Source organism: Dendrobates tinctorius, unplaced genomic scaffold (genome assembly GCF_039654945.1).
Source record: "Dendrobates tinctorius isolate UK_male_01 unplaced genomic scaffold, ASM3965494v1 ptg000322l, whole genome shotgun sequence".
Classification (NCBI taxonomy): domain Eukaryota; kingdom Metazoa; phylum Chordata; class Amphibia; order Anura; family Dendrobatidae; genus Dendrobates; species Dendrobates tinctorius.
Window position 1 is genome coordinate 1,200,974 of NW_027361989.1, and position 25,563 is coordinate 1,226,536.

A 25,563-nucleotide genomic window follows, 5' to 3' on the forward strand; every position below is an offset into this window, starting at 1 on the left:
ACTCTGTGACGTGTGCAGGTATCCATTTTAAGAAACAGGCTCCCTTGAGAGTTTTTTTAAGTTCTTCCTTTTGTTTAAAATCTTCTTCAATTACTAATTTTCTAAGAGAAACACCAAGCTTGCGGACCATTTCCCCATTCAGACACATAAAAGCTGGTCGTGAAAATAATGAAATAGGCACACTATCCTTTACAACAAGCTCTATGATCTGTTTTTTAAATGTATCTACTGTCATTGTCACAGTAACTTTGTCACTGACAAAATATCTTGCAACTGATGGCTGCAAAGTTCTCTGCTGCTTTGTTTGGCTGGAAGAGCTGGGCACTGGTTCATTGGTTTGGATGCAGTCTTTCTCATCCACTGCTTTCAGTACTTCTGGATGAAAGCGCTGTAAATGTCTCTTTAGATTAGAAGCTCTGGTAGGAGCATTTTTATCTTTGCCTGAATATGCACTCATCTTGGCTTCACAGCATTTGTTTTCGTCTGGATCATTTGTCATACACTGACAGACATAATGTTTTCTATCTTGAGTGATGGTGAAATGTTCAAATACAGCTGATTTAATGTGATGCTTCTTTGACATTCTCAGGTTTTTAATTCTGCATTCACAATCCAAATGACAATTGTTTTTCCTAAAAACAATTGTACAAAATTATTGCCAGGTCGTACAACTGATATAGTGGTCAGTAGTGTTGAGCATTCCGATACCGCAAGTATCGGGTATCGGCCGATACTTGCTGTATCGGAATTCCGATACCGACTTCCGATATTTTTTCAATATCGGAAGTCGGCATCGGAATCGGAAGTTCAAAGTTGATTGACAGCCTGACGTCATCATGATGCGCGGTGTGTGCGCATCATGATGCGCCGTCATTTCGGGCCTTCCGGGGGTCTCTGCCGGCCTGCCGTGGGGCTGTGCCGGCCTGCCGGGGGGCTGTGTGGACTGCCCGGGTTCTGTACCGGCCTGCCGGGGGGCTGTGCCGGCCTGCCGGTGGTCTGTGCACCCTGTGGGGGTCTGTACCGGCCTGCCGGGGGGCTGTGCCGGCCTGCCGGTGGTCTGTGCACCCTGTGGGGGTCTGTGCCGGCCTGCCGGGGGGCTGTGCTGATGTCCGGGGGTCTGTGCAAGCATCGTCCGATGGGACTACAAGTCCCATCAGGCGATGCCTGCTACCATGACAGTGATTGACACATTAGCCAATGATGGGACAGTAGTAGTCCCATCATCCGGCTAATGTGTTAAATGTTAAAAAAAAAAAAAAAATACTACATACATACTACATACATACTACATGCATGCTACATACATACTACATGCTACATACATACTACATACATACTACATACATACTACATACATACTACATACATACCACATACATACCACATATATACCACATACATACCACATACATACTACATACATACTACATACATAACACATATATACTACATACATACTACATGCTACATACATACTACATACATACTACATACATACTACATACATACTACATGCTACATACATACTACATATATACTACATGCATGCTACATACATACTACATGCTACATACATACTACATATATACTACATACATACTACATACATACTACATGCATGCTACATACATACTACATGCTACATACATACTACATATATACTACATACATACTACATACATACTACATGCATGCTACATACTACATGCTACATACATACTACATACATACTACATGCATGCTACATACATACTACATGCTACATATATACTACATACATACTACATACATACTGCATGCTACATACATACTACATACATACTACATACATACTACATGCATGCTACATACATACCACATACATACTACATACATAACACATATATACTACATGCATGCTACATACATACTACATGCTACATACATACCACATACTACATACATACTACATACATACTACATGCATGCTACATACATACTACATGCTACATACATACTACATATATACTACATGCATGCTACATACATACTGCATGCTACATACATACTACATATATACTACATACATACTACATGCATGCTACATACATACTACATACATACTACATATATACTACATACATACTACATACATACTGCATGCTACATACATACTACATACATACTACATACATACTACATGCATGCTACATACATACCACATACATACTACATACATAACACATATATACTACATGCATGCTACATACATACTACATGCTACATACATACCACATACATACTACATACATACTACATACATACTACATACATACTACATGCTACATACATACTACATATATACTACATGCATGCTACATACATACTACATACATACTACATACATACTACATGCTACATACATACTACATATATACTACATGCATGCTACATACATACTACATGCTACATACATACTACATATATACTACATACATACTACATACATACTGCATGCTACATACATACTACATACATACTACATACATACTACATGCATGCTACATACATACAACATACATACTACATACATAACACATATATACTACATGCATGCTACATACATACTACATGCTACATACATACCACATACATACTACATACATACTACATGCATGCTACATACATAGTACATGCTACATACATACTACATGCTACATACATACTACATATATACTACATGCATGCTACATACATACTACATACATACTACATACATACTACATACATACTACATGCTACATACATACTACATATATACTACATGCATGCTACATACATACTGCATGCTACATGCATGCTACATACATACTACATACATACTACATGCTCCATACATACCACATATATACTACATACATACTACATACAATACATTCATACAATACATACATAGACATACAGTACATATAACATAGAGTAACATACTTACCAATACTTGTCACATTGTTCCCCGAAGCCATTGTCTTTTACGAAATAAATATTAACATAACAAACCACAAAAATACTCACCCACGATCCGAAGCAGTCCACGAGTGTGTCCCACGACGATCTTGGGTAGAGAACTGCAGCATCAGCTGTTGCTGCCGTTCTCTACGGGCTGCAGGAATCCAATGACGGAAGGTAGGTATCCTTCCGCACTGTATTCCTCCGCCACTTTAAAAAAAAAAAAGTCCCTAGTCTCACTTTATGCCATTGCTGCGTGGGAATTTCCCACACAGCAATGGCATAAAGTGAGACTAGGGACTTTTTTTTTTTTAAGTGGCGGAGGAATACAGTGCGGAAGGATACCTACCTTCCGTCATTGGATTCCTGCAGCCCGTAGAGAACGGCAGCAACAGCTGATGCTGCAGTTCTCTACCCAAGATCATCGTGGGACACACTCGTGGACTGCTTCGGATCGTGGGTGAGTATTTTTGTGGTTTGTTATGTTAATATTTATTCCGTAAAAGACAATGGCTTCGGGGAACAATGTGACAAGTATTGGTAAGTATGTTACTCTATGTTATATGTACTGTATGTCTATGTATGTATTGTATGAATGTATTGTATGTAGTATGTATGTAGTATATATGTGGTATGTATGTAGCATGTAGTATGTATGTAGTATGTATGTAGCATGCAGTATGTATGTAGCATGCATGTAGTATATATGTAGTATGTATGTAGCATGTAGTATGTATGTAGCATGCAGTATGTATGTTGCATGTAGTATATATGTAGTATGTATGTAGCATGCAGTATGTATGTAGCATGCATTTAGTATATATGTAGTATGTATGTAGCATATAGTATATATGTAGTATGCATGTTGCATGCATGTAGTATATATGTAGTATGTATGTTGCATGTAGTATATATGTAGTATGTATGTAGCATGTAGTATGTATGTAGTATGTATGTGGTATGTATGTAGCATGTAGCATGCATGTAGTATGTATGTAGTATATATGTGGTATGTATGTAGCATGTAGTATGTATGTAGCATGTAGTATGTATGTAGTATATATGTAGTATGTATGTAGCATATATGTAGTATGTATGTAGTATGTATGTAGCATGCATGTAGTATATATGTAGTATGTATGTAGTATATATGTAGTATGCATGTTGCATGCATGTAGTATATATGTAGTATGTATGTTGCATGTAGTATATATGTAGTATGTATGTTGCATGTAGTATATATGTAGTATGAATGTAGCATGCATGTTGTATGTATGTAGCATGTAATTTTTTTTTTTTTTTTTTTTTTACATTCAACACATTAGCCGGATGATGGGACTACTACTGTCCCATCATTGGCTAATGTGTCAATCACTGTCATGGTAGCAGGCATCGCCCGATGGGACTTGTAGTCCCATCGGACGATGCCTGCACAGACCCCCGAAGCCTGCACAGCCCCCCGGCAGGCCGGCACAGCCCCCCGGCAGGCCGGCACAGCCCACCGGAGCCTGCACAGCCCCCCGGCAGGCCGGCACAGACCACCGGAGCCTGCACAGCCCCCCGGCAGGCCGGCACAGCCCCCCGGCAGGCCGGCACAGCCCCCCGGCAGGTCGGCACAGACCCCCTGGCAGGCCGGCACAGCCCCCAGAAAGGCCCGTACAGACCCCAGAGAGGCTGTACAAGGGAAAAACAGGATTTTTCTTATTCCGATACCGGAAGTCCCATAGACTTGAATGGGACTTCCGGTATCGGAATCGGCGATACCGATACTTTTTTTTTAAGATCGGCCGATCCATTCCGATCCGATACTTTGAAGTATCGGACGGTATCGCTCAACTCTAGTGGTCAGTAATACTGTTGTTATTCCTCATGTACTCACAGTTAACTGATGCAAAGTTTGTTGAAAGGATAATACTTCTTACAGTCTTCCTCTTCTGAGTAGCAGGCAGCTGTGAGATGCATGGAAGACGCACACCTAGTATGATCTAGTCTAGAGGAGGAGCTTTACTACTAAGAATTTGCAACACATTTTCACTTTCAGTTTCATACATTGTAAGTAGGGGGGTTGGGGCAGCATGAGGTTAACCAAGTATAAGATTAGATAAGGGCAGTGGAGAACAGTGACACACAAGAAGTAAGAAATGTCTCTATCTCCAGCAGAACTGCTTATCACTGTTGTTCATAGTTTGATAGAACATATATATTTGAGTAACGTTTATAAAATTCATCTGAAAGTTCAATTATGAAATATTAATACATTTTTTTTAAAGCTGGAGTCGGAGTCGGTACATTTCTACCGACTCCGACTCCGGCTCCAACCAAAACTAACTCCGACTCCATGACTCCGACTCCACAGCCCTGCTGGCCAGCCACGCTGTGGAGTATTTGGATGCATGTGATGGAGCATTGTCCTGCATGAAAATCATGTTTTTCTTGAACAATACCGACTTCTTCCTGTACCACTGCTTGAAAAAGGTGTCTTCCAGAAACTGCCAGTAGGTCTGGGAGTTGAGCTTCACTCCATCCTCAACCCGAAAAGGTCCCACAAGTTCATCTTTGATGATACCAGCCCATACCAGTACCCCACCTCCACCTTGCTGACGTCTGAGTCAGAGTGGAGCTCTCTGCCCGTTACTGATCCAGCCTCGGGCCCATCCATCTGGCCCAACAAGAGTCACTCTCATTTCATCAGTCCATAAAACCTTACAAAAATCTGTCTTAAGATATTTCTTGGCCCAATCTTGACGTTTTATCTTATGTTTTTTGTTCAAAGGTGGTCGTGTTCCAGCCTTCCTTACCTTGGCCATGTCCCTGAGTTTGGCACACCTTGTGCTTTTTGATACTCCAGTAATGTTTCAGCTCTGAAATATGGCAAAACTCGTGGCAAATGGCATCTTGGCAGCTTCACGCTTGATTTTCCTCAATTCATGGGCAGTTATTTTGCGCCTTTTTTTATCAACATGCTTCTTGCGACCCTGTTGAATATTTGCCATGAAACGCTTGATTGTTTGGTGATCACGCTTCAAAAGTTTGGCAATTTCAAGACTGTTGCATCCCTCTGCAAGACAACTCACAATTTTTGACTTTTCAGAGTCCTTCAAATCATTCTTCTGACCCATTTTGCCAAAGGAAAGGAAGTTGCCTAATAATTAAGCACACCTTATATAGGGTGTTGTCATGAGACCACACCCCTCCTCATTACAGAGATGCAAATCACCTCACTTGCATAATTGGCAGTTGGCTTTCAAGCCTATACAGCTTGGAGTAGGACAACATGTATAAAAAGGATGATGCGATCAAAATACTCATTTGCCTAATAATTCTGCACACAGTGTATATGTATATATTGTCATATATGTTTTCTTATATTGTCCTCTCTATTTTTGTAGTACCCCATGACTAAGATCCGGGAGGATCGAAACGTTCGGTATGGGAATCTAGGTTGTATATACTAATTTTTCTGTTCTGGCACTTTTTTTCTGTGGACTGGATGTTTATTAATAAAATTCACTAATTTTGCATAATATCCAAGAAAAGTGTGCGGTGAATTATATTTCTTGTGCCCATTTTGGAAATGACACCCCACTGGGAATTCATCTATGGATATAGTGACCATTTTCACTACACAAATGATTTCCAGAAGCACGTAGAGGAAGGTTTAGAGCAAAAATGTCATTGTAGTGCCCAATATATTGTGCCCAGCTTGTATCTCTGGAGACCTCCACCCACCTACCCCCGGAAATTGTTAAGTCAGCTCCACTCAAATGTGTCTGTCACTAAATAATCCAAATGCTTGAATGTCAAAACAGTTCAAAAACGTGGTTCTGTGTGGAGGATTGTAAAGCAGTCATGGAGGCATAAGGCTGGCAATGATGGGCATTGTGGGTAATAATAGCGGGGATCATGCCTCATTCCTCTCTAGGAACATACACGACATCTTCTCTGGGGGTTCTTTCTTGTTTCAGTTACTGGGATGAGCGCAATAAAATGTCGCTCAGTGAGTCTTCTGACATCTTCAGATTCTAAAGGATTGGCTGGGACAACATTTTCAAAAACAAGATTTTCAGTGACCTTTTCCTGATAATCAAGGAAAGTATCTGCATTTCCGGCTTTTCTGCATTACATAAAAGAATTATATGTGGCCACCTGAAACAAATAACTTTTTATACCAGATCTATGATTTTCTTGATACCTGGTATGGCTGTAGAACCTGATCTGCAAGGTCCACACCCCATATATTTGTTGTAGTCAGTGACAGACACAGGTTTTGGAGTAGTGGATCCCTGTTGGTCTGCAGTGGCCCTTGTGGCATCTGTGTGGATCGAGCTCAGGATAAAAATATCTGTTTTATCCTTAAACTTAAGGGCAAGCAGCTCTCCATTGTGTAAAGCCCCTGACTGCCCCTTTCGGAACTTTTTGCTGACCAATGATTGTGGAAACCCCTGACGGTTTTTTCGAATGGTCCCACAAGCCCCTATGTTATGTTCAACCAGACTTTTAAATAGGGGTATGCTGGTGTAGTAGTTGTCAATATACAGATTGTAGCATTTTTGTAAAAATGAATGATTTTTCCAGATGTCCCCAGATAAGTAGGGCATCCTGGTGGGTTTAGTTGGCTGTCTTTCCCCTCATAAATGTGAAAAGCTGATGTGGATCCGCTTGAACTCTCGCACATTTTATAGAGCTTTATTCCGAACCTTGCCCTCTTCGAAGGAATAAATTGCTTGAGGTGCAGTCTTCCTTTGAATTTTACAAGGGACTCATCAATGGAAATGTTTTCTGTTGGGATGTAGAGCTTTAAGAACTTTTCTGTCAAGTCTACGATGATGGGTCTGATTTTGAATAGTCTGTCATGTTCAGGGGCATTTCTGGGCAGACATTGACTAGTGTCATAAAAATGCCAAAATCTCAAACTGTGGAAAAAAAATAAAGCTATAGAGGGGTATAGGGGAATACATGAGATACAGTTATTTGGTTTGACCCCCGGCTGACTGAACTGCTAAGTCTATGGAATTTTGGACAGTGGAGAAGAATAGGTATATGGTATGTGTCGCTGTTGCTAGATGGTGAGACATTTAAAACATTTGAAACACTTAGTGAAGAGTTCCCTTTGGAGCATACTATGTTTTACCAGTATCTGCAGCTGCGACACGCATTCTCTAGACAGTGGAGCAAGTCACCGATAGTGATACAGAATGACAGTATATTGAATACGCTTGGCCCCCAGAGGGGCACTAGGGGTGTTATATCGATAATTTACAGGGGATTGCTGGGTACATTTTTGTATAGACACCCATTGATGGCTAGATCCAAATGGACAAGGGATTTGGGAGACATATCGGATGAGCAGTGGGAGTCGGTTTTACAATATGTCCCTAGAATATCTGTAAGTGAATCTGGGAGGGGGCCGCAGTTATACACTATACATAGGGTACACAGGACACCTGTGTGGATGAAAAAGGCTGGACTAAGGGCAGACTCTGGATGTCCGAGATGTACGATGGATGAAGTGGATATTCTTCATATGCCATTGTCTTGTCCAAGATTACAGGCATTTTGGATCGGGGTCCTGGATTTGGTGGAAAGCTTGCCGGAAGCAAATATTACTCGAGATCCATTGACGTGTATTTTAGATCATGTAGAGGAGGTGGCGTTGGATGAATGGGGTAGGTTAGCAATAGCCAGACTGCTTTATGTTACAAGTAAAACTATCATATTGCACTGGTTAGATGAGAATCCTCCAGCTAGGCAGGAATTTGTAAAGAGAGTTAATTTTGTAATCCTTATGGAGCGAAGCGTCTACATGAAAAGAGGCAAGATGAACCACTACGAGAATATCTGGGGGGGTGCTTGGACTTTCCCGGATTGGCTTCCGCAGAACTCGTCAAAAATAGGTTATTAGGGTTATAAAACAGTGTACAACATTGTAATGCATGGCTAAGGATTGTAGATGCGTGACGGGGGGGTTCTTGTTATGGGAAGGGGGAGGGATGTGTTTGGTGTATTTGCATTTATTAAAATATGGGGAAAGTATTATAATTTGTACTCTAATGTATACTTATGTATGTAATACTATCCTGTATGCTTTCTTCAATACTTTATTCGCTGTCGGAACATAAAAGTGCATAAGCCTCCTCTGCACTATAATACTGACCGGCCATTTTATTCGTTTTCTTTTTTTTTACGTAAATACAAAACTACGACGTGACTGACGTGACCAAATTATTGGGGAAACAATGGAGAAAAGCCTAATTCTTTACCCTACCCCTAACTTCAGAATAAACCCTAACTTTAGCCCCAACACTAACCCTAACTAACCTGCCTTATCTGTTTTTCTTTTTATTTGATATTTGGGAGGCAGAATGAACAAACAGTTGAACACCGCACACTACTGGTTCATCCAACAAGGTTTTCTATTAGACTGTGAGCTGTCATTGTCTTGGTAAATAATTAAAGGTTTTTACATAGCTTGCCATTTTTATGGACAATTTAAAGGGGTTGTCCACTACTTTTTGTAACCCCCCATTATATCCCCCTGGGGCCCCTAATGATTTTTGTAATTACATTGCGTTGCCAATTCTGCCTGTGAGCGGCGTCATGCGGGCAGCTGATTCCAGGTCACGTGACCCCCAGGCTGCAGCTGCCGCTAACATCTGCTGATGTCATGTCAATTTCCTGACTCTGGAAATTGATGTGACATCATCAGCAGGCGTGACCCAGCATCAACACACTGCTGTCGCTCATCAAGAGTCACAGCAGTGTGTGGGCGGTGCTGCACCACACGTCACAGCCCCATCACTCTGCAGCATCTGTCTCCTCACCCATCAAGAGTGATGGGATTGTGCAGGGGGTGGACGGGGCTGTGCGGGGGGGTGGACGGGCTGTCTGTCAGCTGTGCGAGGGGTGGACAGGCCGTACCGGAGTCTGTGGGCTGCTGTGTGTGCAGTGCAGGGGTCTGCAGGCTGTCTGCTGGCTATGCGGGGAGTGGACGGGCCGTGCGGGGATCTGTGGGCTGTCTGCTGGCTGTGCAGGTTGGTGGACAGGCCATGCGGGGGTCTGCGGGCATCGATCTCCTGTAATAAAATAATAAAGCAACCTATACTCACCTTTCCGCTGTAGTCCAGATAATAATGAGGGTCCCAAGACTATCTCCCATATAGAGCAGTTGCATCAGCTGATGTGACCTCTCTCCAGGGACCCCAGCAATGAAATGACAGGCAGAGGTAATCCTCCGCTGTGTATCCCTCCACCACCGGGAAAGAGATCCCGTAACCATAGCCCTAACCCTAATCCTAATTCTCATGCAGCATTGCTGCAAAGTGAGAGCCTGAACTCATGTAACCTCAGTGATGCACTGCAGGAGCCATTGTCTCCTGTCAGTTCATCACTGGGAGGCCCACTCACCTGATGTCACTGTTCTGTAGGGGAGATCGTCGTGGGACACTTGTTATTAATTGGACTGTGTCGGACAGGGAGTATACGGTTTGTTTGTTTATTTTATTACTTTTTAATACAGGAGACCAAGGGCATCGCTTGGATCTGGGCGTGCAAAAAAAATATGAATTCCATGTTGTGTTTTATTTCATTAAAATACTTTATTCTTATGTGTGTGTGTTTTTTAACCCTTTATTACTATAAGATTAATAATGGATAGGCATCTTATTGACACCTGTCCATTATTAACCGAGCTTAATGTCATTTTCCAATAGCAAGGTGACATTAATCCCTTATTACCCCATATCCCACTGCTACACGGGAGTGGGAAGAGAGGGGCTAAGTGCCAGAATTGGCACATCTTATAGATGCGCCATTTTTGGGGCGACTGTGGGCTGGTATTTGTAACCAGGGGGGTCCAATATCCATGGACCCTTCCTATGCTATGAATATCAGCCCGAAACTGTCTGTGTTGCCTTTCTGGCTATAAAATTTAGGGGGACCCCACGTCATTTTTTTGGGGGTCCCCTATGTTAATAGCCAGTAAAGGACATGCAGACAGCTGCTGGCTGATATTCATAGCCTGGGAAAAGGCCATGGGTATTATCCCCTTCCCAGGCTACAAATATTGGCCCCCGGCCATCGGCTTTCCCCCTATGGCAAAGGAAATTGTGCAGGAGCCCACGCCATTTTTTTTATTTCTTATTTTTTTTTAAATGAAATATTGTTCATTAATAAATATGGATATATCTATGGATATATATATATATATATATATATATATATATATATATATGGAAATATCTATGGAAATAAAATATCTATGGAAATATCCATGGCTATATCTATGGATATATCTATAGATAGATATATGGATCTATCTATAGATAGATATATGGATCTATCTATCCATCCATCTCTGTATCTATCCCATATCTATCTATCTATCTTTTTTTCTATCCTCTATCGGTGTGTAATGTAGTGTGGGTTGGACAAGTGTAAAAGAGGAGGTTGGACAGAAATGACATCACAAATCATTTTTTGTTAAATAACATATCTTTATTTAGCTTGCAAAAACGCAGACAAATCCGCATGTGAAAAACACATGAAAAACGCATCAATAACGCACCTGCATTTTCTGCCAAGAGCTGCAGATTCTGTGTGGAATGATCCGCCCTGGAATCCGCCCGGTGTGCACACAGCCTTATAGCTCTCAGCACTATAACGGTGTGTACATGGGGACTTATTATTAAGAACGCCTGTGTCTGTGCGCGCTCCTGCGTGTGTGCGCTCATGATGCTTGCAATGTGTTTTATGTGAACCCGTGGCAGATTGTGCTGTGGATTTTTCCATGCAGATTTTGTTAAATCCGCAGGTAAAATGACTGGCGTCTTACCTGCAGATTTTGTGTGACTTTCACCTGCTTTTTGACACCTGCGGATTCTTATAATGGAACAGGTGTAAAACGCTGCGGAATCCGACATTCTGCAGTAATGAACTCTCAGCGTTTATGCTGCTGATTTTCTGCACCATGTGCACAGAGGTTTTTGTTTTACATTGACTATAATGGCACTGTACAACGCAGGAGAATCTGCTGCGGATCCGCAGGGCCAAATCCGCTGCAGATCTACAGTAGAATCCACAACGTGTGCACAGACCCTTACAATAAGATGCTTCAGATTGAAGAGAGAGGAGGGAGGGGTTTGGGTGTGTTTTGGAGTGGGTGTGCAAGGTGCTGGCTTACAGGCCAGTGCAATGCATCATGGAAATTGTAGTATTAGAGCACAGTAAGTCGGGAGAAAGGAAGTTGTCGATTAACCCGATGAGAGCTGGAGCCAGCACAGAAAATGTGCTGCTAGAGTGTGATAAAAGGTAATATTGCTAAAATAAACATAGTGGATGTTTTTAGTGGCACATAATAGCAAGATTTATGAAAACAAAAGTTATAGTGGTGGACAACTTCTTTAAGTAGAAATGTTCAAAAATATAAAACTCAATGATATTTTATTAAAAAAATTGTTTTTTATCTTAGCAGATGACTGTACCAGGAGATCAGAGGGACAGCTGACATCTTCAATTTTTAAATCTGATGATCTTGAGATCCTACAAGATACAACTGAAGTGAATGCCGTTACTCCAGATATATCATCATCCATTCACAGCAAAGATCCGTCATCTGATCCTATGAAACAGGTCCCATCTTCTGATTCATTACTGACTACTAAGGAAAATCAAAGTCACAAAAGAGGCATTAAAAAACAAACTGCTCCTAAAGCAAAGAAGTCATTTTCATGTTCAGAATGTGGGAAATGTTTTAACCAGAAATCAGATTTGGTTACTCACCATAGAATTCACACAGGAGAAAAGCCTTTTTTCTGTTCAGATTGTGGGAAATGTTTTAACCAGAAATCAAATTTGGTTATTCACCATAGAACTCACATGGGGAGAAGCCTTTTTCCTGTTCAGAATGTGGGAAATGTTTTGCACTTAAATCAATGCTTGTTACTCACCAGAGAACTCACACAGGGGAGAAGCCCTTTTCCTGTTCAGAATGTGGGAAATGTTTTAACCAGAAATCAACTTTTGTTAAACACCAGAGAACTCACACAGGGGAGAAGACTTTTTCCTGTTCAGAATGTGGGAAATGTTTTGCAGATAAATCAAATTGTGTTACTCACCATAGAACTCACATGGGGGAGAAGCCTTTTTCCTGTTCAGAATGTGGGAAATGTTTTAACCACAAATCACATTTTGTTAAACACCAGAGAACTCACACAGGGGAGAAGCCTTTTTCCTGTTCAGAATGTGGGAAATGTTTTGCACATAAATCAATGCTTGTTACTCACCAGAGAACTCACAGGGGAGAAGCCTTTTTCCTGTTCAGAATGTGGGAAATGTTTTAACCAGAAATCACTTTTTGTTAACCACAATAGAACTCATACAGGGGAGAAGCCTTTTTCCTGTTCAGAATGTGGGAAATGTTTTAACCAGAAATCAATTTTGGTTAATCACCAGAGAACTCACTCAGGGGAGAAGCATTTTTCATGTTCAGAATGTGGGAAATGTTTTGCACGTAATTCACTGCTTGTTATTCACCAGAGAACTCACACAGGGGAGAAGCCTTTTTCCTGTTCAGAATGTGGGAAATGTTTTAACCAGAAATCACATTTTGTAAAACACCATAGAACTCACACAGGGGAGAAGCCTTTTTCCTGTTCAGAATGTGGGAAATGTTTTGCATGTAAATCACTGCTTGTTATTCACCAGAGAACTCACACAGGGGAGAAACCTTTTTCCTGTTCAGAATGTGGGAAATGTTTTAACCAGAAATCAAATTTTGTTAAACACCAGAGAACTCACACGGGGGAGAAGACTTTTTCCTGTTCAGAATGTGGGAAATGTTTCAGCTCGAAATCACAATCTGTTAATCACCAGAGAACTCACACAGGGGAGAAGCCGTTTTCCTGTTCAGAATGTGGGAAATGTTTTAACCAGAAATCACATTTGGTTCATCACCAGAGAACTCACACAGGGGAGAAGACTTTTTCCTGTTCAGAATGTGGGAAATGTTTTGCATGTAAATCACTGCTTGTTACTCACCAGAGAACTCACACAGGGGAGAAGCCTTTTTCCTGTTCAGAATGCGGGAAATGTTTTAAGCAGAAATCACATTTTGTAAAACACCAGAGAACTCACACAGGAGAGAAGCATTTTTGATGTTCAGAATGTGGGAAATGTTTTGCACATAAATCACTGCTTCTTACTCACCAGAGAACTCACACAGGGGAGAAGCCTTTTTCATGTTCAGATTGTGGGAAATGTTTTAACCAGAAAGGAAATCTTGTTAAGCACCAAAGAACTCACACAGGAGAGAAGCCTTTTTGATGTTTAGAATGTCGAAATGTTCTACTCAGAATTCAAGTCTTGTTACACATGAGAGAATTCACACAGCAGAGAAGCCATATTCATGTTCAGAATGTGGAAAATGTTTTAAATGGAAAATAGATCTTGATCGCCATCAAAGAGCACACATGGGGAGAAGCCTTTTTTCCTGTTTAGAATGTGGGAAATGTTTTAACCGGAAAGCAATTTTTGTTAGACATCGGAGACCTCACACAGAGGAGAAGCCATTTTCATTTTCTTAATGTGGGAAATATTTTACTTGGAAATCAACTGTTAATAAACATCAGAGACGTCACATAGGGGTGAAGCCTTTTTTATGTCCATAATGTTTGAATACTTTTAACCAAAATAGAATCTTCTTAAATGGGTTGTCTCTTGTCATTCCTCATTTTTGCTGAAAAAAGGATAAAAGTAAACTTTATTAATTCCAAATGTAAAACTATACCCATAATTCACCCTTTGAAGGTTAGTCAGAAGGTGACTAATAGAAAAAATATGTACCCAAAGTTCAGTGGGTGAGATGACGTATACACACTCACTGTCCAAGGCTCGCATTTCTACGTGCTTCATCGTCCTCACCAAAGGCGATTCATCAGGAGAGTATTTAATATTGACCTATATTCAAATGAGACTAGACAGAAAAAGCTGAAATCATGTTATCCGAAACAGTCAGAAAACTAGCCACATTTTGGCAGATCCCAGACCTCAAATTATTTACTTCGTAAGTTTATAAGCCCCTCCAGTGTCAGGAATACTGTAGATAGTATGTGAAAATACAGTATAATTCTTGTGATTTTTCTCCTATAGGGACTGCCCTAATTTGGTATAATAATCTTAATAATCTTTATTTTTATATAGCGCTAACATATTCCGCAGCGCTTTACAGCTTGCGCACATTATCATCGCTGTCCCCGATGGGGCTCACAATCTACATTTTCTATCAGTATGTCTTTGGAATGTGGGAGGAAACTGGAGTACCCAGAGGAAACCCACGCAACACGGAGAGAACATGCAAACTCCTTGCAGATGTTGTCCTTGGTGGGATTGTAACAGCTGTTAATTAGTAGTGCAGACAAATTGTCCTTGACTAAACTCAGTCTTCAGACAGCCCAATATGTACCACTCAGGGAAAACTTACCTGCTCCAAAGATCATTAGCAGCTTCTAACTAATGGCCATGCTGCGGTCTGTCAGGGAATGAGTGCAATATCGTTATAAAGACTAGGGATATGTGCAGTCATAATGTCTGGGAGATCTGTGCCATTATTTAGTATGAATATGGAAATTATCTCTGAAAGATAAGTGTTCCCTGAGCGGTATATACGGTATTTTCACATACTATCTATTCCTGACACTGGAGGGGCTTATAAACTTACAGTATATAGTTTGAGGTCTGGGATCTGCCAATATGGGGCTAGTTTTCTGACTGTTTCGGTTAACATGATACATGCAGGGCCGCCATCTGGGCATTACTGCCCTGACTGGCGTATGGAGCCGGGAGGGCAGAGGGGGCCCGCATCGGGCCTGGTCTCCTCTGCTCACTGGGCCCCTATCGGCAGCTAAACCGGGCCCTCGGCGCAGCGGCAGTTAAATGCTATTGACATGCGGGCCCGGCAGCCCGCATGTCAATAGTTAACAGCCACGGCAGCCACCAGCCAATCAGAGGCTGGCAGCTGACGTCAGCAGCAGCGTGCACCTCGCCGGCATCTGACGTTAGTGTCAGTCACCTGCTAGAGCGCGCTGCAGCATGGAGGGAGTGCGAGCGTCGCCCGCCACTGGAACGTGGCCCGCCACTGGAACGTGGCCATGTAAGGAGAAATTTTTTTTTTTTCTGACAGCGGCGATCCGGCGGGCAAAATGCTGAAGTGGGGCAGAATGGTGAACATGGGGCAGAATGCTGGACTGGAGCTGAATGCTTAATATGAGGCAGAATGGTTAACATGGAGCAGAATGCTGGACTGGGGCAGAATAGTGAACATGGGGCAGAATGCTGGACTGGGGCAGAATGCTTAACATGGGGCAGAATGCTGGACTGGGTCAGAATGCTGGAGACTGGGGCAGAATGCTTAACATGAGGCAGAATACTGGACTGGGGCAGAATGCTGGACATGGGGCAGAATGCTGGATTGGGGCAAAATGCTGGGTGCTGGGGCAGAATGCTGGACTGGGGCAGAATGCTGGACCTGGGGCAGAATGCTGGAGACTGGGGCAGAATTCTGAACATGGGGCAGAATGCTGGACTGGGGCAGAATGCTGGACATGAGGCAGAATGCTGGACATGGGGCAGAATGCTGGACTGGAGCAGAATGCTGAACTGGGGCAGAATGCTGTACTGGGGCAGAATGCTGGACTGGAGCAGAATGCTGAACATGGGGCAAAATGCTGGACTGGGGCAAAATGCTGAACATGGGGCAGAATGCTGAACATTGTTGTAAATGGTATAAAAATATTGCCTTTTGCTGCATTACATCAGACAAAGTGATTTGACCACTGCGTGTGTGTTGAGTCTCTTTGTCTCCAAGCACTTGTGAACAGAAGGGCGAAACCTCGTACTCCGGCCTCACTGGTGATCTGGCAAGATCTGACGCTTGGTCAGAACAAAAAGCAGCTACGACAGTTTGACGCCCAACGGGGACCGTGTGGAGACCAGCCTATTCGGAATCCATATGTGGGAGTTTCCTGGGAGGTTGAAAATTCAGAATCCAGGCTGCAGCAGGTGAGAACTTTTATTCTTACACTGATTTTGCATTTGCAACCTCTCTAAGGATCTCTACATATCTCTGGGTAAGACTGTACAAACACGGTTCAAAAAGAACCCACATCACCAGGGAGTGGTGAGTATGTCCGTATGAGAGTTGAATAATAGAGTAATAAGATAATAGTCATCTGTATTATCTGTTAATCTGTTCTGGCAATATACTAATATACTAACTGGTCGTGTACTGGTGTACTGTGTATCACAAAGTCTGGGATAGACTCTGTGCAGCGTCTATTTTGGATTTTCAGTAAATCATAAGAGGCTGTATTTTGTATAGGGCTGTGGTTTTTGGTTGCTCAGGTTTTCATTGATTCTTGTTGTTTAAGAAGTTGGCTTTGGTGTTCTCAGAGTGTCAGTCGACACGGCTGCAGGTTAAGGTGTCAATTCCAAAGTGCAGGATACGCAGGCTGTGTGAATCCTTGTATATATGTCTATGAGAACCTCCGAATGAAAGGAGAGATGAATAATTGAGATAAGGGATTTTTGTTATCTTCTCTTTGTAAAATCAAATGACCGTATGAATGAATCACACATCATTTTGTGTCCACAGATTTGTGACCTTTCTAGTTGTGGGGGAATCCCAAACAGATGCGTTATAGATATTTCAAATCTACATCTGAGACTGAATGAATTGAGTAATGATATAGCTCGTGTTATATGTGGCATTACATTGTAAAGTTTCCTGAATGCATTTGGCCATAAAAGGGCAAGACGTGGTTACTCACATTATACAGTTATCTGCTCTTACAGTGAAATCCCGTGATTTTGAGTTTTTCTTGTAGAAATTGATTTTGATTAAGTCTAAAGAGCTATGGCATTCTGTTAGTTGGACCATTGGTCCCCGGTTTAAAGTGGGTGATATGGTTTGGTTGTCATCTAAGAATATTCCTATGAAGGTTGCATCTCCAAAATTTAAGCCAAGATTTGTTAGACCGTATAAGATTTTGGAGATTCTTAATCCTGTTTCTTTTCGATTGGCTCTTCCAGTTACATTCAAGATCCACAACATATTTCACAAATCACTGTTGAAGAGGTTTGTCAAGCCAGTAGTTCCTATGGCGGCACCTCCTGACCCTGTATTGGTTAAAGGCAATGTGGAATATGAGGTAGAGAAAATATTGGATTCTCATTTGGTTAGACGGTGTATACTATGATTTATTTTTAATGGTTTCAACACTCCCAATTAATTAATACCAACTATTGATATAGTTTCAATCAGCTCTTTGAACCTTCCTAGAAGGTCATTGAAACTTGTTTCAACCAGATGGTCAAAGTGTCCAAGCAGAGCAAATAACTGGCTTACACTTATCTACCAACAAAGGACCTTCGTTGCCATAATTAGATTGGGTGTGTTAACTTTCCCCATGGATTGTCAACTGGTGAAATCTCATCTATTTGGCCTCAGGGGGTCGTCTCACTGGCATCCAAGGATAGATACTGTTTAAGTCTCACACTTACTTTGGAACATCAAAGGCTTTAGAGAAGTTTTTACATATAAAAGGAGGGTACTGATTAGCAGAGGGAGAGAGACAGAGAAAGAGATGTGACAGACCAGAGAGGACTGAGATGAGACTATCTGAATAATGTAATGTATGAATAATGCCTGTTTCTGATTAATGCATATGTATTTATAGATTTATATTGTTTATTATTTGATCTTATCACTTTATATAGTAAATCAATTTAGTAAATTCAATTCTTGTGTGAGCATTTTCTTATTCATCACAATCCATTGGAACCCTTACAATACAAATTGGTGTCAGAAGTGGGATTGTTTTGAATAAAAATGTTTGCAAAATTGAATAAGTTTGTTAAGAGTAGGAAAGCCGTTGAGAGTAGTGTCAGATCTTTGCCAGAATGGGTGTTACCAGGAAAGTGGACCCCAATGGCACAGGAATGTAACAAATATATGGAGGGACAGCGGTTATCAAATCCTCAGGATGTGGCTTGCAAATTTGATCTCTCAAGGTATGATGCAAAAGAGCAGAAAACTGCAGCAGCCGTTGGATGGATCTGTGTGCAAGTGTCCCAAAGAATACAGGAGATAGACAATTTGCGTTTAGAGCTGCATACAGTTTTAGAGCAAAGGATTAGCTTGCAATCAGCCTTGAGAGACCAAATGAAACAGCATGACAATATGCAAAGGAATTTTGAAGCTTATGTAATGAAAAATGTGAATAAGAATAGGCGCAGGAGGAGACAGCGGCCAGTGTCAGATATTTGTACTGCACAGATTAGAACCATGATTGCACGTGAGAAATGGTCAGATTTGCTAGAATGGGATGACAGTGAGACAGATGAGGAAGAAAAGCAAGCCAGACCGATTGTGACTACTAAAACTAGGAGAGAAGTCACACAGCGTAGTGGAGATAGGATGGATGCAGGAAACGCAGCTACAGGAGCAGAAGCTTCAATGACCGAAGTAACTAGGAATTATACAGCAGGAGAATTAACAGAATTAGCTACCAGGTACAGGCAGCAAGCAGGAGAACCTCTGTTAGCATGGATTCTCAGATTATGGGATCAGGGAGCCGATACTGTAATCTTGAACCGTCTTGAGGCAATAGGACTATGTAGTATTTGTATTGATCCTATGGTGCGTCTAAAAATGAGACGTGCAAGGGACACTACAGAGACTTTCTCTTTGCTGCATTTGGTGAGGGATTCTGTGGCACAAGTGTATGACTCTCCCATGGAATTAATACCACAGACACGATGGGAGAATCTTGCAGATGGAGTTCAGAGATTGAGAGAAATCGCAGGTATAGGTGGCATAACTCAAAATCCTTTGCCTGATCTGAATGATCACTTTGCTGTTGTTGAGGATTGGAAGGGACCAGATGCTGCAATATTGACGGTATTGATGAAGAATAAGTTCATAGAAGGTGCCCCAGCGTCATACAAAGCCCCATTATTCACTATGTTCAGTGCACTTATGGGAAATTCCACTACTGTCTACACAGTATGCAATTTAATCTCCCAGCTATCTGCTCTAGAGAGAGCAAAAGTATCAACAAATATTACAGTAGAGAGAGTAGATCAAGAAAGGAGAAAAGAGGATGATACTCAAATTAGAAAGAGCAGGACGGAGTTGTGACCTGATAGCTAGTGGGGTTCCATTCCAGGAGATAGATGGGATCTCTACAAGTGACCTGCTGAGGAGATGGCAAGATCTGAGGAGAAAAGGTAAATTGCAACTCGCCAGACCCAAGAGGGTGGCGACAAATGAGATAGGGGGTTGGAAAGGTAGAGGTGGGACACCTGATGGAGGCATGCAAAGCCCCCACTGTAACCGCCCCTTGCACTCTTCCAATACCATGGCATACTACACCCCCAGCCAAGATTCCCTTATGGACTAAATATAAAAGTTGTGGAACATCTCTGAAAATTATTGTTTGAACAGTTTTGCCATGTTTTGATGTCTAATGATGTTGTTTTCATTCTAGAGTTTCTTAGAGAAATACTCCTGTGAGCATACTGTGACGTATGCGCTGGCTGATATATGATGATAAATACTCCTGTGAGCATACTGTGATGTATGCGCTGGCTGATATATGATGATAAATACTCCTGTGAGCATACTGTGACGTATGCGCTGGCTGATATATGAAGAGAAATACTCCTGTGAGCATACTGTGAAATATGCGCTGGCTGATATATGATGAGAAACACTCCTGTGAGCATACTGTGACGTATGCGCTGGCTGATATATGAAGAGAAATACTCCTGTGAGCATACTGTGATGTATGCGCTGGCTGATATATGATGATAAATACTCCTGTGAGCATACTGTGATGTATGCGCTGGCTGATATATGATGATAAATACTCCTGTGAGCATACTGTGAAATATGCGCTGTCTGATATATGAAGAGAAATACTCCTGTGAGCATACTGTGACGTATGCGCTGGCTGATATATGAAGAGAAATACTCCTGTGAGCATACTGTGACGTATGCGCTGGCTGATATATGAAGAGAAATACTCCTGTGAGCATACTGTGAAATATGCGCTGGCTGATATATGAAGAGAAATACTCCTGTGAGCATACTGTGACGTATGCGCTGGCTGATATATGAAGAGAAATACTCCTGTGAGCATACTGTGACGTATGAGCTGTCTGATATATGAAGAGAAATACTCCTGTGAGCATACTGTGACGTATGCGCTGGCTGATATATGAAGAGAAATACTCCTGTGAGCATACTGTGACGTATGCGCTGGCTGATATATGAAGAGAAATACTCCTGTGAGCATACTGTGACGTATGCGCTGGCTGATATATGAAGAGAAATACTCCTGTGAGCATACTGTGACGTATGCGCTGGCTGATATATGAAGAGAAATACTCCTGTGAGCATACTGTGACGTATGCGCTGTCTGATATATGAAGAGAAATACTCCTGTGAGCATACTGTGACGTATGCGCTGGCTGATATATGAAGAGAAATACTCCTGTGAGCATACTGTGAAATATGCGCTGGCTGATATATGAAGAGAAATACTCCTGTGAGCATACTGTGAAATATGCGCTGTCTGATATATGAAGAGAAATACTCCTGTGAGCATACTGTGACGTATGCGCTGGCTGATATATGAAGAGAAATACTCCTGTGAGCATACTGTGACGTATGCGCTGGCTGATATATGAAGAGAAATACTCCTGTGAGCATACTGTGACGTATGCGCTGGCTGATATATGAAGAGAAATACTCCTGTGAGCATACTGTGAAATATGCGCTGGCTGATATATGAAGAGAAATACTCCTGTGAGCATACTGTGACGTATGCGCTGGCTGATATATGAAGAGAAATACTCCTGTGAGCATACTGTGACGTATGCGCTGTCTGATATATGAAGAGAAATACTCCTGTGAGCATACTGTGACGTATGCGCTGGCTGATATATGAAGAGAAATACTCCTGTGAGCATACTGTGACGTATGCGCTGGCTGATATATGAAGAGAAATACTCCTGTGAGCATACTGTGACGTATGCGCTGGCTGATATATGAAGAGAAATACTCCTGTGAGCATACTGTGACGTATGCGCTGGCTGATATATGAAGAGAAATACTCCTGTGAGCATACTGTGACGTATGCGCTGGCTGATATATGATGATAAATTCTCCTGTGAGCATACTGTGACGTATGTGCTGGCTGATATATGAAGAGAAATACTCCTGTGAGCATACTGTGACGTATGCGCTGGCTGATATACGGTGATAAATACTCCTGTGAGCATACTGTGATGTATGCGCTGGCTGATATATGAAGAGAAATACTCCTGTGAGCATACTGTGACGTATGCGCTGGCTGATATATGAAGAGAAATACTCCTGTGAGCATACTGTGACGTATGTGCTGGCTGATATATGAAGAGAAATACTCCTGTGAGCATACTGTGACGTATGCGCTGGCTGATATACGGTGATAAATACTCCTGTGAGCATACTGTGATGTATGCGCTGGCTGATATATGAAGAGAAATACTCCTGTGAGCATACTGTGACGTATGCGCTGGCTGATATATGATGAATTGGGTTTGGTCTTGGTGATGCATAAATGTGCATTCCTCACCTGAGGGTTTGTAATAGACCTTGATGTTTTAAAAGGCAAAAGACCACAGCAGATATAAGATGATTCTGTATGTGGGAGCCATGAGAGGAACATACAAGGCAAAGAGGGAGTGACAGTACAGACAATGAATGTAAGACTGACCTAAAGTTAGATGACTGATAATATACTGGGGGGTTGACAAGATAAATAGATGACTTATTTGTACTAAGTGTTTGTCTTTGTCACTGTATGTGCTTTGTGTATTTGTCATGGATATCCCTTGATTAAAATTGGTTCACAGCCAAAGAAAAAATCCACGTGGTATTTTTATTTGGCATATTTTTATGAGCTCATTTTCTGAATTTTAAGTGTACTGTGTTTAGCATTCTTGGTTTTTAAAGGAATTGTTTTTTTTCTCTTTTACATGTTGGATTGGGGGGTGGGGGGTGTAATTAACCTTTTGTTTGTTTGCAGGAGTGAAAGAAGAAACCTTGGCCATTTAATTAACATGTAAATACAGTGCACAGTAAATAGTTCATTCCTGCAGTAGTGAAAAAGGAGTCCATCTAATATAAGATTATATTTTATGACTTATTTTTGAGTTTTAACATTTTTTATTTTTTTTGGGAGCTCCCGTGCAAATTGGGTTTTGAAGAATATACACTCACTGGCCACTTTATTAGGTACACCATGCTAGTAAGGGGTTGGACCCCCTTTTGCCTTCAGAACTGCCTCAATTCTTCGTGGCAGAGATTCAACAAGGTGCTGGAAGCATTCCTCAGAGATTTTGGACCATATTGACATGATGGCATCACACAGTTGGCGCAGATTTGTCGGCTGCACATCCCTGATGCGAATCTCCCGTTCCACCACATCCCAAAGATGCTCTATTGGATTGAGATCTGGTGACTGAGGAGGCCATTTGAGTACAGTAAACTCATTGTCATGTTCAAGAAACCAATCTGAGATGATTCGAGCTTTATGACATGGCGCATTATCCTGCTGAAAGTAGCCATCAGATGTTGGGTACATTGTGGTCATAAAGGGATGGACATGGTCAGCAACAATACTCAGGTAGGCTGTGGCGTTGCAACGATGCTCAATTGGTACCAAGGGGCCCAAAGAGTGCCCAGAAAAAATTCCCCACACCATGACACCACCACCACCAGCCTGAACCGTTGATACAAGGCAGGATGGATCCATGCTTTCATGTTGTTTACGCCAAATTCTGACCCTACCATCCGAATGTCGCAGCAGAAATCGAGACTCATCAGACCAGGCAACGTTTTTCCAATCTTCTACTGTCCAATTTCGATGAGCTTGTGCAAATTGTAGCCTCAGTTTCCTGTTCTTAGCTGAGAGGAGTGGTACCCAGTGTGGTCTTCTGCTGCTGTAGCCCATCTGCCTCAAAGTTCGACGCACTGTGCGTTCAGAGATGCTCTTCTGCCTACCTTGGTTGTAACGGGTGGCAATTTGAGTCACTGTTGCCTTTCTATCAGCTCGAACCAGTCTGCCCATTCTCCTCTGACCTCTGGCATCAACAAGGCATTTCCGGCCACAGAACTGCCGCTCACTGGATTTTTTTTCTTTTTCGGACCATTCTCTGTAAACCCTAGAGATGGTTGTGCGTGAAAATCCCAGTAGATCAGCAGTTTCTGAAATTCTCAGACCAGCCCTTCTGGCACCAACAATCATGCCACGTTCAAAGGCACTCAAATCACCTTTCTTCCCCATACTGATGCTCGGTTTGAACTGCAGGAGATTGTCTTGACCATGTCTACATGCCTAAATGCACTGAGTTGCCGCCATGTGATTGGCTGATTAGAAATTAAGTCTTAACACACAGTTGGACAGGTGTACCTAATAAAGTGGCCAGTGAGTGTATATGTTAAATGATTTCAATGAATGCTAGTTTGTTAATGTCTTGATATAGCTTTGTTCACCTACACCTGAGTCATGCAATGCAAATGTGTGGGCACCCAAAGTGTGTGTTTGTCTATATGTAAAGGAGAATCTCTCCTGCTTACTGAATGAGTGCAATAGGTGAAGCCAGAGTGTGTGTTGATGTAATGTGTATATTATGTAAAAATAATAATTTGCTAGGATTGGGTTAATAGCAAATTGGTGTGGGTTCTTTTTTCCTTAACATGTAATTGTACTGATTCTGATTAGTAGTAACATTATTTTCTGATCTCCATGAACATAATTGCACTGGTAATTATGATCATCGTTATTATGCAAATGTGATTGACATGAATTTGATGTGTTTGATCAGTGTATAAGTCCATACACATATGATATATATTTTATGTAGTATTATTATCTAGAGTAGAAATATTTGCTACAGTAGAAAATTTCAAAGGTCATTCTGGGCACAATTTGGACCAACAAACCTACAGTAATTTTGTTTGATTAATTTGATCAAGGGGTGGAAAACATGCCACCAGGACTGAGTTATTTTGGACTGTTGCTTTGGACTGAGTTAGCTCTGCCAAGACTTTGGAACTTTCAAGTATGATTGTGAACTTCACTTTCCCTCAGTGCAGGTTGTGTCTTGTGTGTAGACTGAAGATGTCCAATTGAACGCTGAGACTGAGCCCAGATGATGCTGAACCGTCAACCAGGGTGAATCCTCATGACTGCCAGCTGATGCAAATGGCATATAAAGTGAGGCCCTGAACAGCTGCAGCAATAGAAGATTAAAGGTACTCTTATGCTCAGCCATGGACACCTGCACTTCCCTCACCCATTGCTTTGGAGAAACGAGGGGTTAATGTCATGAAGGGCAGGGACAGATTGCTCTTTAGAGTCTGTTCTTTTGCTAACCAGGGAAAGTAGTGAAGTCACCCCAAAGTGATGAGGGCATAATAATCCCCATGTTTCCCTGCAACAGAGACCCAGAGACCTCCTGGAGGATGACTGGTCG

At 41.8% G+C, this 25,563-nt stretch overlaps 1 protein-coding gene across 1 annotated transcript in view; it reads left to right on the forward strand.

The window, feature by feature from the left end:
- The window catches only part of LOC141074017 (uncharacterized), a 236,598-nt gene that overhangs the window by 26,248 nt on the left and 184,787 nt on the right, over positions 1–25,563 (forward strand). The window lies entirely within an intron of this gene.